Here is a 19,658-nt window from a genome sequence, read left to right as displayed (position 1 = left end):
AGTATCAAACGGCCATTGAAGCGGGCTGATGATGTGCACAGCCAATGAAGCGGCTGTTTGTGATCCCAGCATCAATACTGAAGTGTCAGTCTGAGTCCTGGAAACTCCTCTTCCAGTCCAGCTGCCTACGAATGTGCTCAAGCACTCTGTCCCCTACCACCACGTGGAGGAAGGACCACATGGCATTCCTGACGTCAGCCTGTCCCAGCCCAGTCAGATGAAAGACTCTCTCTCTCTCTTTCTCTGCCTTTCAAATAAATAGCAAAAAATATTTTAAAATAAACAAGACTAATAGACTTTTGAGAAAAGATATATCCCTAGCAAGTGCTCCCTGCCGAGAGCAGCATACAGCCTAAGAAGAGGTTAGAGAAGCAATTCTCAGAGTGTAGTCACCAGGATCATGAAATTATGTCATAATGCACATGTTCAACGGCTTGGAAAAGACTGGTAGAAGCATCATGGACCTGCTGCCCATGGGGGAGATCCTGACTTCAGTCATGGCTGTTGTAGCCACTTCGGAAGTGAGCCAGTGAATGGAAGATCTTTCTCACTCTCTCTTCCCCTCTTCTCCCCTCCTACCCGTGCCCCTAAATCTGCTTTTAAATAAACAAACACATAAGTAATCTTTTAAAAATATACATTCTCAGATCCCAACCCATCCTCGCTAAATCAGGAATTCTGGAAGCAGGCCCAGAAATCTGAATTTTTAACAAGTTCTTAGATAGATTCTATGCATACTCAAGTTTTCTTGTCCATGAACAAGGAAGTGAAATCTACAATCATTTTCATCACACAGTGACCAGGGATTGAGACTGATCGAGGTAAAATAATCATAGTAAGAAGGTAATAATGGTCAGACCATGCAAAAATCAGTTTCTGAAGGACACAAACCATAACAGCTCTTCGAATGCAGTCCTCAGCTTTCCTCTTTCTTGTCCAGTCTGATTACAGATCTACAGCCTAGCCACATCTGAAGACTAACTAGTTTTACAAATTACAAGCAATAAGGAACTGAGAGCAAGTTTTACAAAGTCCATGATCTAAGTCTCAGAAGTGGACAGTGCAAAACTGAGTTTAGGGCCCGGCGCGGTGGCGCAAGTGGTTAAAGGACCTCGCCTTGCACGCCCGGGATCCCATATGGGCGCCGGTTCTAATCCCGGCAGCCCCGCTTCCCTTCCAGCTCCCTGCCTGTGGCCTGGGAAAGCAGTCGAGGACGGGCCAAAGCCTTGGGAACCTGCACCCGGGTGGGAGACCCGGAAGAGGCTCCTGGCTTCGGATCGGCATAGCATCGGCCCGTTGCGCTCACTTGGGGAGTGAATCATCGGACGGAAGATCTTCCTCTCTGTCTCTCCTCTCTGTATATCTGCCTTTCCAATGAAAAAGGTAACATTTTAAAAGGAAAACACCAAGGACTGAGAAACGTAAGATGAGGCTGTGAAGGAGCCAGGAGGAGCTGTGATCTTGACTGGAAGCTTCCTTGACCATCACACCTCAGGAGCGCTGCAGGGTCTGTGAGAGCAGAGCAAATCAGGGAGTTAGGGGGAAAATCTGCAATGTGTTTTGGCCTTCGGTTTTTGGTTTTGATTTTTGCTGTTACTGAAAACAAGGAGAAATTGCCATTTGAGGGCATCAAATAGGAGACTTCTAATGTGCTAAACAATGTTCCCCAACATGTCTTTTGATTCAGATTGGTTTAACAAGACTGTCAGATCAAACAGGACATGCCCAAGAACTACGCAATGAATATTTCCTGCGGAAAGTCTGTAAACAAAAAGATTCTGCTCTCAAGTTTGGTAAGTCAGGAATACGATATTAACGAATTTGAAATTTTCTCATGTAAAAAGATGGCCCCTGTGTTGATGAGAACAGAATAAGAGAGATTGAAACAGTCCTAGGGGGAAGCAGGTGTCTGGTCTGGAGGCTACAATGCCCATGTCCCGTATCAAAGTGCCTAGGTTCAAAGGCCAGCCCTGGCTCCTGGCTCCTGGCTCCTGGCTCCAGCTTCCTGCCAGTGCACACCACACACCTGTTCCTACCACACAGGTGGGACACCAGACTCTATTTCCAACTCCTCTTTTCTGCCTCAACCCATCCTAGCCATTTCCGGCATTTGAAGATTTGGGGAGTGTCTCTCTGTCTCTTTTTAATCAGAAAGCAAATCAATACATTTTTCTAAAACAAGTCGTGTTGCTGTGAAAATTTATGCCTATGTTATGCCTCCAGTACAGAAAACACCACCTATGATTAAATGTTAACAGTTGTTAGATATGAGTTGGAACTTCACCATAAACATAAAATCCTTCCCTTTTGAAAAAATTCACCTAATGAAAAATTTGTAAAGCAAATAGATGTTTACCATTTTTTAAAAAACTTCAACATCAGATATCAATATTGATTTTCGTTGATTTATAAGTCATCCTGATGAAGTCAACTTATAAATTCTTTTTCAGAAACATCCATTGTATTAGATATGGCAAACATTTTTTAAAAAATTAACAATATCGCTTCTTGGCTTTTTGGCTAAGATCAAGTGTAAAAAACATAATAATGGAAATATGTCTGAAAACAGTACTTCTACAATAGACATTAAATTAAATCAACCAACTCTGACAGATTAGATATTCTACTATACCATGAAACAGTAGAACTTCCTAATAAGGTTATTTCAAGGAAAGTTAAAGATTCCAAAGATTAATATAAGAGTAAGGACTTCTTCAGTCCCATGACCAGAAACTGATTCTGACTGTCAAGTTGCACACACATGCATATGTATACACACATGTCTGTTTTGGGAATAATACACTAATCCTTGATCAGAAATGCAGAAGACTGAGAGATTGGGCAGCAGGATCCAGAGGAGGTCTGCTCACAGATGCTGTAGTCTCACGGCTCATTCCTCACCATTGTCCATCCTTTGCAGCAGGAATCAAGAAGCCCAACCCTGCAGCAGAAAGCATTGATTCCTACAGTGAGAGGAGGGCTGGCTCCCCTCCCGGGCTCTGCACAGCCCTCCTTAAAAAGATGGCACGGCTATGCTATGGCCAAATGTAAAGGGCAGCAAGAAAAGAGGTGCCCGGGCTGGCACGATAGCGTAGTGGTTAAGGTCCTCACCTTGAATGTGCCGGGATCCCATATGGGAACCGGTCCTAATCCCAGCAGCTCCACTTCCCATCCAGCTCCCTGCTTGTGGCCTAGCAAAGCAATAGAGGATGGCCCAAAGCATTGGGACTCTGCACTCATGTGGGAGACCCAGAAAGAAATTCCTGGCTCCTGGCTTCGGATCAGCACAGCACTGGGGAGTGAATCATTGGACAGATGATCTTCCTCTCTGTCTCTCCTCCTCTCTGTACACCTGCCTTTTCAAAAAAAATAAGTAAGTCTTAAAAAAAAAAGAAAAGAAATGAGGTGCCCACCCCACACAGCATTTCGAAAAGGGAATCAAGAGCAAACACAGACACTGAGATCTAAGATGAAACCAGCCGTCCGCTCAGACATTCAGACTCCTTGGATGTGTGAACATTTACTCTCAAACATTCAGAATTTCTGTTCAGACTAGAAGGGCCTGTTTCTTATCAATAGGAAACATTAGAGGCACTTTGTGTCGTTCTTATATGTCATAAAAATTTTAAAGAACAAGGGATATTGTTGACATTGTATTTAAAATTAGCCAACAGAACATTAAAATGTTATTGCAACGTCACTCAATGTTAATGGAAAAGTAAGTCTAAATGGCACGGTACAGACTTAGTGCCTCTGTGCACTGGTTTGAAGTCTGAGTTTAATCGTTTAGAAAGGGATTGCCAGATTACACAGTATCAAGAACAGGATAGCAAGGATGCCATCAGATCACAATGAATGAATCTGGGAACACGTACTCAGGAAACCGAAGACAAAAGTATTGACAGCAGTATCCTGCGGCATCAAGAAAAGCTGACTCTGTTCTTCAATGATCTCACCTCCAGGTCCTTCTGTGTGATCTCAAGCAAGCTGTCTACCTTCTCTGGGTCTTACATCTTACAGGTACAAAAGGAGCTCTTGTGTTCAGGACAACAGAGGCAGTTTGATGAGGAAGACACAGATTCAAACCTCACCCTTATTGCCTACTAGTTCCATGCTTTACGTCTAAGCCTTGGCAAAATAATGATAAATAAAGATGAAAATCCCTCAGCACTTATTATAGTGGGGATTAAATAAAATAATGCAAACAAGATGCCTGGTAGAAAAACTACTTAACACAGTCAATAATGAATCTTGAGTATTGATATACAAACCACCAATATATAGTTAAAAATAATCATTTGGCAATATGATTTCATAAAGTCTTTGGGGTGTCTTCACAAGAAACAACAATAGAGTTTTCTGTAAGGACCACTTCAAAAAAGTTATAGGATGCCAATTTTTCTTTAATTGCAGGAAAAGAACTTTCTAGTAAGCAAATGAATGACACGATGCTGTCTTATCAGAGAGTAAAATTCCCAATACTAGATATACTCAAAAAGAAAAAGGGTAGGATGAATGTAAATTGGGGATACTATAGAGCCGCTTTCTTGGTTTTGAATGCAGACTATAACGGGCTCCTTAATCCAACATCAGTAGCTTAGAGCTGAGTGCAATGCCAAGCACATTGGTACTTTATAATACTAAAGTACCACTGCCCTCTAGTGTATAACCTAAGAAGATTTAAAAACAAAAACTGAAAAATAAGCAAAGTACACAGGCAACATGCAAATTGTTTTTAATGGCAAAATGTTATCTCACCAACACACCAAAGACCTTCTCATTCTCAAATCAGGGAAGCAAGGAATGTAAAAAGAATTGATCAGCCCAAGCCACACAGCTCCCCAGCTGCGGGGCCGAGACTGAAACTTCAGACTGCAAACCCTGACGTCAGGGATTCCCCCAGACATCCCATGGCAGACAGTGCCGCCTAGATCCAGGTTTTCCCTAGAAAGCATCTCTTCTCTGAGCTGCATGGCCTTGGTGCTGGCCACGAAGCGCACAAGGAAGGTTTCCCTGGGCACCCTGGACCAGCTCATTCTCCATCCCAAGTTCAACCCATTTCAATGCAAACACAATGGTTAATGAGGCCTTGTTGACAAGAACAGTACATTATCAGCAAGCTAATGACCACTCGGGCCACAGTGGGATGCCAGCCTACAATTAGGTCTGCAGTGATGTACAAACAGAAAGGAACCCTCATTGTAATTAAACCTGATCCTTTAGTCCAATTGCTCATTAGGAAAGAAAAATCAAACAAACCACATTTCCCACACAAGAAGGCGCCCACACAAATAAGCTGGTCCAAGAATAAAGTGCTAGGCCATTGATTGGAGTGAATGTCTTAGGACTATATCCCTTTCAGGGATTTTCCTTTTCATGTTAATGGTTATAGAAGTCATAGCACATAAGATGGTATGTAATCTTTATTTTCTTCATTTTATTACCAACTTTCACTATTTCTCTGTGAATATACATTACCTATGTAATTAAACATATTAAAATATATATCTTGCCAGATTTTCTTTCAGTATTGCAAAGTGGAAGTAGATAAAAGTACTTCGAAAAGTTTAGGGAAAATGAAATTAAGTTGACTTTTTGAAATCCATATTGGGCCCAGGTGCCTAGTGGCAAAAGTCCTCGCCTTGTATGTGCCAGTATTCCATGTAAGTGCTAGTTTCTGTCCTAGCTGCTCTACTTCCCATTAGGCTCCCTATTTGTGGCCTGGGAAAGTAGTAGAGGATGGCCTTGGGATCCTACACCCATGTGGGAGACCCAGGAGAAGTTCCTGACTCCTGGCTTTGGATCAGCTCAGCTCTGGCCATTGCAGCCACTTCAGAAGTTAACCAGTGTTGCAGGGTGCAAGCAAGATCACACCAGAGAAGTCTAGGGTGTATTGAAGAATCTTTATTAGCCAACTCGATAACAGGACTCACTAGAAATAGCAAATCACAAGTCCATATAATTGAAACCCCAAAAGGAACAAATGGTCATTACCCTGAAGTCCATCGATTAAACTGAAGATCTATGTCCCAGCTTCCCCAGCAATATAAGTTATCCTAAGAGACATACAGTGAACAACCTGGACACACAAAGCTGCAGACATTCACCTTTCCCTGCCTGCTCTGCCCACATTGCTTTACTGCTAGGCCTCACCTCTCCTGGAACTCTTACAAAGCATCTTAGCATTAATATGTTCACTGTCCCACCCAAACAGTGAACAAAGGGTGAGGAATATAGACATATAGGAACCATGCTCAGGATATACCTGTCTTGAGTCTTTCTCTGGGAAGCCAGAGAGCAAGCAGGTACTGGGGAGGCCAAGAGTCAGAGTGCCAGAGCGAGGGAGGCAGGTGCCCAAGAGCCTGAGCCCTTACCCATAATGGACCTTTACGGGGGCTGGCAAGGGGAGTGGTTACACAACAATGTAGTACCGCCTCCTCTGAGGTTCCAGGTGATGATAGGTGAGCATCACAGGTGGACAGGAGGGAACACCTAGGTGATGGTGGGGGTGTGGCTTCCAAATTCATGACCCTTGAATTAGCTGCCTCCCCTACAACACTAGCAGATGGAAGATCTTTCTGTGTCTCTTTCTCTCTGTATCTGCCTTTCCAATTTAAAAATAAATAAATAAAATAAATCTTTTTTTTAAAGAAAGACATACATCATTTTTTTTCATAGTATGCATTTTTCACAAAGTTTTAAAAGATTCTTTGTGGGAAAACAGATGAATAGAAACCTCTCATAGTTAAAGGAGGGTACATGCTCTGTCCAAAGGCGATATGATATCATAAAAAGACAGAATGAGTTACGGAACTAGACAGATCAGAATTTGCACAGCAGTTTTGCTAGTTCATGCCTTTGAGACCGTGGACAATATCTAAAATCCTTAAAGAAGGCAATGGTGATTCAATGAGAGGTCTGGCACAAGATTCCCAGGGGATGCTCCGTTAGTTGCCGCTAGCTTCCACTAACCCACAAGGCCCTCCCTGAGCAGTGCTTTCTCCTCCCAGGGCCAAGTTTGTCTAAAGAAAGACATTTAAGAAACACTTTCCTACTGAAAGTCTTGGATCTCCGAGAAAAGCAAGTAGCGATAAAGGTAACAGAAGAGGTGGCCTAGAGGCAGCTTTTGGCTACAAAGAAGCAGGAATGGGTTTCACCCGGAGATTAACTCCGGTGTTCTGTTCGGTGTTCGGAGAAGAAGGTGAGGAGGTAGCCTGAGGGGACTAACTTCAAGCCATAAGAGGAGGCTTGTTTGTGCCATTTACTCCTCTTCTTTCCTTTTTTGTTCCTTTCCGATTTTCTTACAGAAATAAATCCCTGGAAGCTTCTTCCTAGGCTCACCCTGCCCGTTCACCTTGTCCAGCAACTTCTTGCTACAACTTCAGCCCAGCGCTTCTCCCTGAGCTTTTGAATCCTTCTAGCGGGCATCTTCAACGTTATCAATTTTCTATTTTAATACACGTTGTCACACATTCCTTCAATCTGTTAGCCCCTCTTATCCACCTGTCTAAAAGCATCCCTGGGGATTATACATACAGACATATATACATATATATTAAAAATGAAGCACTGGTTTCTATATCGAGAACTCACAATTTAGTTGTGGAGAAAAGACCATGACTTCACTAGGAACAATGGTGATCAATAAAACAATGAAACGGCTGTAATGAAATCTCCACTCATAGTTTCTGTAGCTTTGGAAGGATAGAAGGCTCTCCCAGGGTGGAATGGTCAGGGATGACTTGGAGGAAATACCAAGCCAGCATGTTATATCCATGGCAGTGACTCCACACATGTTTGTGATTTGATTTGAGGGAAGGCTAACCGTCCTTTAAAAATCATTACCATAAGACTGGCCATTTTCCATCCGCTTGACAATTACCTTCATGCATTGATTTTTAAGGTGCAATGTTGTTTCACGTTTTAACATTTCTGAGGGGCCAGCTTTATGTCATAGCAGATGACTATATGCCATGCTGGCCGCCCATATAGTGCCAATTCATGTCCCAGATGCTCCACTTCTGATCCAGCTCTCTGATAATGTCCTGGGAAAAACAGAAGTAGATGACTTAAATGCTTGGTCCCCTTCCATCTGTATAGGAGACCTGGATGAAGCTCATGGCTGCTGGCTCCTGTCCCAGCCTTGGTTGTTAAGGTTTCTATAAAGCGAATTGGAAGTGGAAATCTGTGTGTGTGTGTGTGTGTGTGTGTGTGTGTGTGTACACGCGAATACACCTCTCCCTACCCCACCAGCCCTGTAACTCTTTCAAATAAACCAATTATTCTTTACATTTCTGGGCCCTGTGCAGTGGCTGAAGTCCTCCCCTTGTATGCACTGGTATCCCATATGGGTGCTGGTTTGTGTCCCAGCAGCCCCGCTTCCCATCCAGCTCCCTGCTTGTGGCCTAGCAAAGCAGTTGAGATGGTCCAAAGCCTTGGGACCCGGCACCCATGTGCAAGACCTGAAAGCAGCTCCTAGTTCCTGACTTTGGCCATTACAGTCACTTGGGGAGTGAATCATCGGATGGGAGATCTTCCTCTCTGTCTCACCTCCTCTCTGTATATCTGACCTCCCAATAAAAATAAATAAATCTTTTTTAAAAAGTAAAAATTTCTGAAACAGAGATGAATTTTTAAATCAACAACTAATGAGTAGTTTATAAAACAAATAAATCAATTTATGACTTTGTGAAAACACAGAATTAATGGCACATCTCATAAATTCAAGACTGCCACTCTAAAACCCTGAGCACATGTAAACAACGGAGTCTTTCTTTTATAGAGCTCTCCTGGTGGTGAAAAAGATAACTAACAAATGGGTGAACAAATTCATGGTTTTCTGAAGTTAGGTAATGCCCTAGAGACCATCCACAATGCCAAAATACAAAAAGTAGTCACAAGCAGTTTTTTGGAAAAAAAAAAAAATCAAATATCCCATAAGAAGAAATTGAACTGTAGAAGAAATGTACCCCTATTCTAAGCACTCATCTCCACTAAACTGTAAAAATAGCTCTTTCCCATTAAATCAGAGCTAAAAATCACAGTATGGATTCGACCCTTGATCCGAAGGGTCAGCCAACTCGGTGTAGTCAGGTCGGCAATAATCCCAGCTCGATACGTGATATGACCTCTGATATCATTCACCCTGTCATTGTGACATGAAAGCAAAAACAATGACATCCTGGATTGGCTCCAAACCGCTGTTTGTCAACTCCTGGACTAGATAGCTACTCTGAAAGACTCCAAAAACTCTGAATCTGAGCCAAGAAACCTATTGACTCACAACTAGACACAACATCCACATGATTGCAGGATTTTTAGGAAAGCTATAAAAACAACCCCACAAAAGGGAACAGCCGTGTTTCTGATACATGGTAAGTGGAGATGAAACCCTTCCCAGTATACAGAAATTTATCCCAGCACAACATAGTCTTCCAGATAAACTCAGGGAACCTGAACTGAAAAGAACAGGCCCCTTTACAGTCCCAAGTAGGAAGTAAGCAGGTGACTGCTGACTTCTGTAAGCTCAGCCCTCGCTTGTGCCGCTGCATTCAATTATGCAGCTGGTTAGGAGTGTGTATTTGCACCTGTTCAAGCTTTCAAATGTGCTGAGCTCATATTAATTAAACAACTCTTTAAAAGCAGGTTAAAAATAAATTAGGCCCTGCTATTCTATGCCTGTCCCAGCCTTGCCTCTTCCCTCGGTGGCCGTTTATCTACACAGGATCACCTACAGAGGGTAGAGAGCAGCGTTTCTTTGTAATTAGGGAGGGGCTCGTTAGGCCCCATCAATTAGTGCTGTCGTCACTTAACAAAAACAGTTGTTGGTACAATGTACCTATTAGTGACTAATTCATAAGGGCTGATTAAGCTCCCTCCCAAGGTACAGCAGGCGACAGCTCTGACCTAGGAGACTCACTGATCGGAACAGAGGCACCCACAGGGACCATGACAGACAGCCACACTGGTGTCCTGCATCTGGCTGACGGTGAAGACAGCCAATCGTAGCTGGCCAGTACATCTCCTAAGTGTTACGATTCAAATGGCTAGAGCTGTCGAGGTTTTCTGGCTTCTCATCCTTAGAATCATGGGGAAAGTGAGGGAAACTCACAGCCTGGAAGGTAAACATAAGACTACGTCCCAGGGAAACAGAGAAATGAAACATGAAACTCACACATGTAGGATGTCCAACATGCTACAGCACATGGGATGAATATCCCCATTGATACCTTCCAATGCTCTTTTTAAATGTATTTTTCACTTCTTTGCTTCTTTAATCATTTTCGGGATTTGATTGAAAAGGCAGACTGACGCAGAGGGAGACTCTACTCACTGGTTCACTTCTTCAAATTCCGGTAACAACCAGGCAGAACTAGGCCAGGCTGAAGACAAGAACCGGGATCTCCATGTGGGTCTCCACCTGGCTGGCAGGAATCCATGTACTTAAGCCATCATCCATAGCCTCTCAAGGATATCAGCAAGAAAGGCAGAGCACCTGGGATTTGAAACAATGCCCTAATATGGGATGTGGGCATTCCAAGCTGTCTCCGACCGGCAGCGACACTACTGACAAGGCACACTCTTGAGGGTCTGGAAAACGCCAGAACCGCGACCAGACCCCTTATTGCCAAAAGCGGCTACATTTACACCCTTCTCTCTGCTGCCTTTTCCTCTGTTGGTCTTAGCTTTTCTCCTTGCTTTTTTGGCCCTCTCTCTGCTGTTTTTCTCCGTTCTTGTCCCCGTACTTTCTTCTCCACAGGTCTTACTGCTTTTGTAACCTCTGCTTTTTCTCCCCGTACGCCTTAGCTTTTCCACCCGAAGATCTTAACTTTTCTACCCCCTCTCTGCTGCCCCATTCTTCTCATTCTGTCTGTCGTTCTTCTCCCTGTCTTTTTCCTCCTCCTGTCTTATAGCTTTTAGTGGCTGCTTTTATAACTCTCTCCACCAATCACTTCTCCCCGTGGGTCCACTTGGCGCTGATAGGCCAGTAGCAATGACATAATCACAGCGAGGGCATCAGCCTATCCCTGTGACTTCCTGTTTACCTGCTGGCGAGACCAACCCCTCCTCCTGGCCCTGGGCCAGCCACCATCCTGCAACGGCTCTTCCTATTCCTGGGAGTGGCTTCGGCACCACACTCCCCACACCAAGCAGTGGCTTAGTCTACTGCACCACAAGACTTGCTTCGATATTATCTTTATAAGCAGCACAGAACCAAGATTCAAGATTTGATCTGTTGCATAACAAGCACAATGTTTACTTACCTATCTATCCTATTAGTTATTAGGTTATATCATAATTACTTGTTTTTATACCTGTTACACACAAATTCACACAGACACAAATTTCAATCATGGATTCTTTGAAGGTAGGAATCAACTCTCATTTAGTTATCTTCATATGCCATAGATGAAACCAGCTTGAGAATGTCTCAGATATTTGATGATGGCATAAAGACATGAAAGCTTTAACTCCTGTGTACTGGATAAAAGACAAATTTGTAGCAAATCCTGCCTGTTGCTGTTAACTTTTCTTCAAAATGTCCAGCAAATAGGAGTTTTCACTCGTACACAAAGCTCAGAAGCACTTGTTCAGTCTTAATACATTCAACATTTTATCTGCTATCTTACTTTCATTTTAGCCAATAAAATATTAGACGTAATACATACTTAGCCATATTAATACCATTTAAAAGCCTACAGTGGGCTAACTGAGCTGCCCATGTGTCAGACATTAGGACACAGTGGTGACAACCCAAGCAAGGACCTCCTGCCACCTACCTGGGAGACATGGATTGATTTTGCTTGTGGTCTTCCATCTTTATATCCAAAAAGGAAATTATGTACCTTCTAATAAGGTGCTTCCCATGGGGTCCCATCACCCTCACTGAGTCAGGGACATGGAGAGGCATCCTGCCAGGTGAAGCCCACTCAACAAAGAGAGCTCACTGACACACTTGACATCTTCTGAGCTCTCGCAAGGTCTACCCGAGGTATAGAGTCTAAGTCTAAACACAAATCCCTTCCAACATTCCTGATTCCCTAAGCCTGTGAATTTCCCCCTCCACTTCATGCCAGGAAGATGCTCGCATCTCAAACACCAGCCCTGCACTGAGTTCAACCTTTAATTAATCACATAAACAACTTGAACCATATCTGGTTGCTCAAGGTAACATGCTAACTCTGGACTCCGGGAAAGACATCCCTCTCAGGGAACATAAAGAGTTCGATTCTACTTTTGCGGTACTAATATCCTTGGAATCCACTCCTACACATGTTCCTTGGTTTCCTTCCTACATACGTTGGCAGGATCTTGACAATCTTTCAGTGTGCAGGCTGTTTCCTTTGCACTCATACGGATGCCCATCCAATGTGGAATTTGACCCTAGCCACAACAGTTGTGATGTTTAAGAGGACAGACATCTTTGAAAGCATCAGAATGAACTGCTCCCACTGGCAAGAGAGATCAGAAGGATTCTGCCGTGTATGCCTGTCAATCCCATCTGTATTCAGAAAGATGATTGACATTTCCAAATTTTAGGATTCCATTCTTTCCCAATCAGTGTCTGTACCATCACGTGAGAAACTGGCGTTTTCCAGATTCATCTGTCATTAAGTTCAGCAAGTCACACAACTAATTTTTTTGTTTGATTCTCTGCCATAACAGACAATACGACCTGCTGCCGCAAGGAACAGAAAGCACTTTTAAGTCCATGATGAAAACTTTGTTTCTCAGACCTTGACTTGAGTGACAGTTAAAGATCCTAAGCTTGTGTTTTTCTTTCTTCGATTAGTCCAAGATGATTTATCCTATGACAGTCTTTTTTGTCAGTACTGCTTCCCTATTGGTCAAATGTCATGGCTAATTGGGCTTGAAAGGCACTTGCCATAGTTGCCCTTCATTATAGCTGATCACAGACAGGTTGATTAATTGGACTCCAAAAGGCACGGAACACTACCATCGAACTTCTCACTAGAGTCTCAGCACTTGCAACAGGCATAACCAAACCAATCCAAAATTCGAATCCTTGAACATCTGTCTCCTAGGTCCATTCCCATTGGCAAGTCTGTATCCCTGTGAGTCCTATCCAGAGACAAGATCCATGCCAATAGTTTGAATTAGAGAAAATGTAATATAAAACCTTATTTACTAGTAACAAGAGAAAGAGGAAATGAAAGGGAAACCTAGCGGAAATCCTGGAACTAAGATTATAAGAACCAAACTTACTCGGTGCTCCTCTCTCCAACGCTGAGACCCAGACACTGGAATAACAGCTATGGCTATGGTCAGCTGGATAAGGTGTAAGTTTGCTGGTACCCAGCAGATCAGTCCTTAGCAAAGGGTTTAAGTCAACAAGCAGGGAACCATGGGTCAGGACTTGTCATTGGGGAAACCTCCCACTGAGGTGTCAGCAGGCAGAGAAGTTCACTACTTTTCTCCCAGAAGTGAGCTGCTGCACAGCCAACAAGCTGAAAAAGCAAGTGGAAAACTTAGCCAGAGTGTTAAAAAAGCTTGCTAGAGTTTGAGTGCTACTTTCCAAAACCATAAGCAGAGAGTTGGATTGGAAGTGGAGCAACCATGACACAAACTGGCACCATTATGGGATGCTGGACCGCATCGCAGACCCCATCATTACTACCTTTTTTCAATTTTTCTCCTCTTTCTTTTCCTTAACACGTCACTAACAGACATTTATTATCATTTGCCTATTTAATACTTTTTGTTTAATATCCGATGTTGACCAAAGATTAAGAAAACCGGTATGCTAATAAGTTTCTAGAGGCAATGTCTGTTGGAGGACAACTTGAAAGCACATTTTAACTAATAACTGATGACACCCTTTAAATCAGAACTTCCACTCATCAGAACTTGGCTTTTTTTCAAAAGTACTTTTATAGTTGGAAAAGTGTATTGGTAAGAAAGAAAGAAAATTCCAATAGCATAAACCTCCTTTAGCACAAGGATAAATAAACCATAACTTCCTCACACGATGGAAAACTACACACCATAATAACATACAGTTAAATAAACTCAATGCAAAAATGTTCAAGACATGTAGCTAAACAAAAAAGCAGACTATCAAAAAATCTTATTCCATTATAGAACAACTAATGATAGCCAACTGTGGTGACTGCAGGAAGCCATGCTGTTGGGGCAGAGGTTGCAAAGGAGGATGGCTTCCCTGTTGACAAGGCTACCAGGAGTTTCTGGCTGCTTGGCAAGGCCTGGCAGAATGCCTCTAATCAGCTCATTGCTGCTTCACCCCATTGGACACTTGATCACCTCTCTGATATTTCGTGGAATTCTCCAGAGGGCGTTGTTGTTTTTCTGCAGATGGGGAATAATTTCTGTAACTGGTTTAATACCCCAAACTGATTTGATCAATCTTACTATGGCAAAAGGGTCTTTAGCCACTTACGACAATGAGACACAGCTAAAAGCACACAGTAGTACGATTGAGCCTACATTGTTACCAAATGTCTTATTGCGTGCCCACCTTTGTCCTGGAACTTACCCTAAGATGCGTAATGTTCTCCTTAAGAAATGGCGTGATGACATCTTCGAAACAGATGGCAATTATAGTGGTACAAAGAGTTTGCTTACTGCACAACCTCGAACTGCTGCAACACGTGGGATGACGCAGTCATTCTGGCTTCCCACCACGTAAAACAAAAGTGTACGGGGCCCGGCGCGGTGGCGCAAATGGTTAAAGGTCCTCGCCTAGCACGCCCGGGATCCCAAATGGGCGCCGGTTCTGATCCCGGCAGCCCCACTTCCCTTCCCCTGCCTGTGGCCCGGGAAAGCAGTCGAGGACGGCCCAAAGCCTTGGGAACCTGCACCCGCGTGGGAGACCCGGAAGAGGCTCCTGGCTTCGGATCAGCATAGTATTGGCCCGTTGCGCTCACTTGGGGAGTGAATCATCGGATGGAAGATCTTCCTCTCTGTCTCTCCTCTCTGTATATCTGCCTTTCCAATAAAAAATAATAAAAATAAATCTTTAAAAAAAAAGTGTATGGGGCAACTTGTAAAAAGGAGACAAATGTCATGAGTTCCTAGAGGAAAATGGTTTCAAACTTCTACCTTATATTGGCACTTATATCTAAGGAAAGAAAAGAGTTTGAAAACAGAAAAGAGGAGTTTCTTGTGAAGACCCTCTGTCCATAGAAAAGCTGAGTTGCCCTGATCCTTCTCACTGCCTTTTAACACAAGAACAAAGACAATTGATTCAGTACAAGATGAAGGTGATGGTAGTGTATGACTGATCATAAGATTTAATAAGAATCTATGATGTATGCCTTTATAAATTTCTTTCATTTATAAGCTTTCTTTTTAATTTTCTATTTCCAATTTTTAAAGCAATATTAGTTTAAGTTGAGTGAAAACTGATTTTGTATATAAGTAAACTACCTGTCACCATGTAACCGCATGTGCTGCCACCTGCGGAGTTCCTGGTTTCAGCCGGGTGACTGCAGGTTTGAATGAGTAACAGCTTCTGAGAATGTTTTCTTGAACATAAAATGATAATAATGTTTGTTAGAATCATCTCTGTAATCATTCTCTTAACCGTGAAGTAAAAATTAAATAATTGGATGTTGTGCAGAAGCATGTGTTTTTGTATAAATAAAGAAGGCAGCTTTTGAGTTGTCCGTAATGAGCATCATGCTATAGTGGTCCACGTCTCTTCTTGTCTTCTTTCCCGCCGATTCACGCACCCCTCCCAAGCTCCAAACTCGGCTGGAGCTGGTTTCCGGCAGGTGACAATCATGAAAAACACACATGTTCAAGGGAAAGAAAAGAAGCTATAGGAAAAGAAATCTTGAATGACAGCAGGGTCATCTTTGATGAATGAGAGTTTGAAGGGATTCCACCTTCTATATTATGATTTAACAAACTGATATTTGAAAATTCTTTAAAGGGAGGTTGGCATATAATTACTTCCGCATAAGGTTTACTAAAATAAAAGAAGAAAATATGATGATCTAAAATATTCAGTGTTTTATTATGCTGTACTAAAGATAAAAATTAAATCATTAAAGTTGTATTAGATTTCCTGTTTCTTTGAGTGGCAAGCTACCTCTTACGAATCTTATGAAATCTTGGTAGGAATTTAAAATTGCTCTTAATTTCTCTTTCTAACACAAAGGACTAAAGTTTGCACCCTTCTATCTCTTCTAAGAAAAGATAGAACTGCAAAGAATGTCAAAAGGCAATGAAGCTATTGTCCTAAATATTAGCCATTTTTTTCATTAGGGTCCATTTTAGAAACTGACCAAAAGCCCTTACTTGTTCCCATTCACACACTCATAAAAGGTTTTCATGAACTTCTTTAGGCTAGAGACAAGGTTGGTTTGGACTAGGTAGATGCTCTGGAGATATGGAAAATGAATTGTAGGGCACTTTAAGGTCCTTAAGGGCAGATGTGATAACCTAGTTGCTAAATCCTTGCCTAGCAATCACTGGGATCCATACGGGCACCAGTTCATATCGCACTTGTTCCACTTCCCATCCTGCTCCCTGCTTGTGGCCTGGGAAGGCAGTTGAGGACGGCCCAAAGCCTTGGGATCCTGCACCCACGTAGGAGACCCAGAAGAAGTTCCTGGCTCCTGGCTTTGGATCAGCTCAGCTACAGCCATTGGGCCACTTGGGGAGTGAACTAGTGGACAGAAGATCTTTCTTTCTGTCTTTCTCTCTATACACCTGCCTTTCCAATCAAAATAATGAATAAATCCTTTTAAAAAGAATTTACATAACTGCCTTTCAAAAGGTACCAGAACCCTGGTGAAGCATAGGGCACCTGCCACAACCCAACAGGTTGATCTTGAGTGCACCTTGTAAAAAAAAAAAATAGCGCTGGTACAAAGTAAGAAAAAGAAATGGAAAAGGTTTAAGCACTGCACAATATGCTTTTTCCCTGCAAGTAGAAGCCAAATAAATGCCTCAAGATTTTTCAAGATACTACTTTAAAAGATAGATTGTACCTCCAACTTGCTAAGACTGTTCTCAAATGCTAGAAGACACAGATTGGAACACCTGGGTGAGTCAACAGTGTGACTGTAGGACCGCTTGGGTCTGCAGCTGAGGGGAGATCTGCTGAATCCCCTAAAACTGAGAAATTCTTTCTAAAGTCATCCATAAGTCCGGCGCAGGCAGCTCGTGGCGGTGCGGGCAGCGGGGTAAAACTCAGCAAAGAGCTTAGGGAGTGAATGCAAAAGGAAGATGCATGCTGAAAAGAGAAAAAAACAACACTCCAGAGGAGCTCAGCTGGCTTAAAGATATCCTCAGAGTAGATGGTGGTGTTCTTGGTATTCTGATGAAAGATATTAAAGACATAGCATTCGTGGTGGCACCCAGACATCACCAAGAGAAAATGGAATGTGAGGTGACAGAGAAGGATGACATGAAAATGGAGACTGAAACAAGGAGATGCAAAAACGCTGTTCCGGATGAGCATGGACAGTACCCAATACGGATGAACCAGAGGCAAAGAAAATGGCTGAAGGCAAAACGAGAGAAGGCAAAGGTTAAGAGCAAAGCCAAAGCAGTGGAGGCAGCCCAGGGCTTGGCTTGGTAAGCAGCACCGATGTTTAGTGAGAGTGCGTGCATGGATTTCAGCCCTCGCCAGGTGAAAACCAGTTCTTTTCGTAGTTCAAGCGACCTTTGTTTTCTTCAATTCAAACCCACTGTAACTCCTCCAAGTTTTTGAGAAAACTAAAATAAAGGACTTTTGGTGGTGAGTAAAAAAAAAAAGAAAAGAAAAGAAAAAAGAAAAGAAAGAAAAGAAAAGAAAAGAAATGCATAAGTCAACAGCAGATTGCAGGAGAAAAGACTTGTGTAGGACAGAATCCAGTTTCTTTTCCTACCCCATTTCTACTTTAAGGGTCCTAGACAATGAAATGACCGAGGCGAAACTGGTTCACGCAGGATGATGACCGGACATTCAGTGGAACACGGGGAAGCTGGGACAAAGAAGCAGAGCTAATCACTAAGCTTCTAGACTATTCCCCATGTTTCCACAAAGACAACAGCAAGTTTCAATGCACCAGGTACAAGCAGGCAAACACTCGACATGCGATAAGGCTAAAGTTTGTTTATGGTCAAAGCAAAGACTTTATAACATCCTCTCTACAATTCTACAGGCTAAAATCACAACAACTTGACTTCCGGCCGAAATGTGTGATAGCTTCTTGAACATCAAAATGCGATTTTCCGAATCTCCCACAAGCAATAGTTCTTCTGTGACTATATATTTATCTAAAAATCTTTGATAATCTTTAAGAGAAGCTGTGCCAAAGTATTAGTTGGCTCTCAGTGAATATTATTAAATTAACTTAAAATAATAGCATTTACCTAGCATTAAAAGGATATTTTTTAAAGTTCATGGAAAATGGGCTTAAAAATACCTTCATTTTGATGCAAAAAAAAAAATGTTTAAAATGCACACATAGTTTTTTTTCGCAAAAGCATTTTCCATGAATTTCTATAAGGATTAATGCATTTATTTGAAAGTCAGAGTTACATTGAAATAGAAAGAGAAAGAAAGAGAACTTACTGGTTCACTCCTCATAGGTCTACAATAGCCAGGGAGGGGCCATGCTGAAGCCAGGAGCCAGGAGCTTCCTCCAAGTCTCCCGCATGAGTGACAGGGACCCAAGTCCTGGGACCATCTTCTGCTGCTTTTCCCCCTCCATTTGCAAGGGTGTTGGACTGAAACTGCAACAGCTAGGACAGGAAACAATGCCCAAATGGGTTGCTAGGACTACAGGTGGTGGCTTTTCCTACCATCCCTACAATACCAGTCTCACCAAGAACTTTTTTTAAAGATTTATTTATTTTTATTTGAAACACAGATTTACAGAGAGAAGAAACACAGAGGGTAAGCCTTTCCATCCACTGGTTCACTCCCCTAAAGGTTGCAATAGCCAGAGCTGAGCCAATCTGAAGCCAGGAGCCATATGCAGGGAGCTGGAGGGGAAGTGGAGCATCCAGGACAGGAACCAGGACACATATGAGATGTTGACTCTTGCAGGTAGAGGATTAATAAATGGAGCCATTATACTGGCCCCCCACCAAGAACTCTTTGAAAATTTTTCAATGCATATAGTTAAAAAAAATTTCTGTGGGCTGCCACTAGGTCATAGTGGAATGAGCCTCCGCTTGCATTATTGCTGGCATACCATATGGATGCCAGTTCAAGTCCCAGGTATTATGATTTCAGTTCAGTCCCCTGCCAATTGCCTGGGTGGTCTGCCTAAGTGCTTGGACCGCTGCATCCATGTGTGAGACCTGGACTAGACCAAACCAGCTCCTGTCATTGCAACCATTTGGGCAGTGGATGAGTGGATGATGGAAGATTCTCTCAATCCTTTCCTCTCTTTCTCTCTCTGTCCCTCCCTCTCCTTCCCTCTGTGTATGGTATACGCTCATCTCTCCTTGTAATTCTGCATTTCAAGTAAATAAACAAATCTTTAAATTCAAAATCTACACAAAAGAAAGTTAACTTTTAATTCTATTATCCATCAACTTTTTGAAGTACACACGTACTGATTTAATCTATAGGCAGAGCTTGTAGGGATCCACTATCTACAAACTGGAAATTAGAGGCACCTGTTTCCATTTGTCTGTATATTAGAGAAAAGCTGAAGCTGTTCATCAGTGTG

General features: G+C 42.6%; 1 pseudogene; it reads left to right on the top strand.

The window, feature by feature from the left end:
* The first annotated feature begins 416 nt into the window (after positions 1–416).
* LOC121147744 lies at positions 417–17,572 on the top strand (annotated as a pseudogene).
* Positions 17,573–19,658: the final 2,086 nt, after the last annotated feature.

This window comes from Ochotona curzoniae, unplaced genomic scaffold, assembly GCF_017591425.1.
Source record: "Ochotona curzoniae isolate NIBS_2020 unplaced genomic scaffold, NIBS_Ocur_1.0 scaffold_461, whole genome shotgun sequence".
In the NCBI taxonomy this organism is placed as follows: domain Eukaryota; kingdom Metazoa; phylum Chordata; class Mammalia; order Lagomorpha; family Ochotonidae; genus Ochotona; species Ochotona curzoniae.
This window is presented reverse-complemented; position numbering and strand designations above follow the sequence as displayed.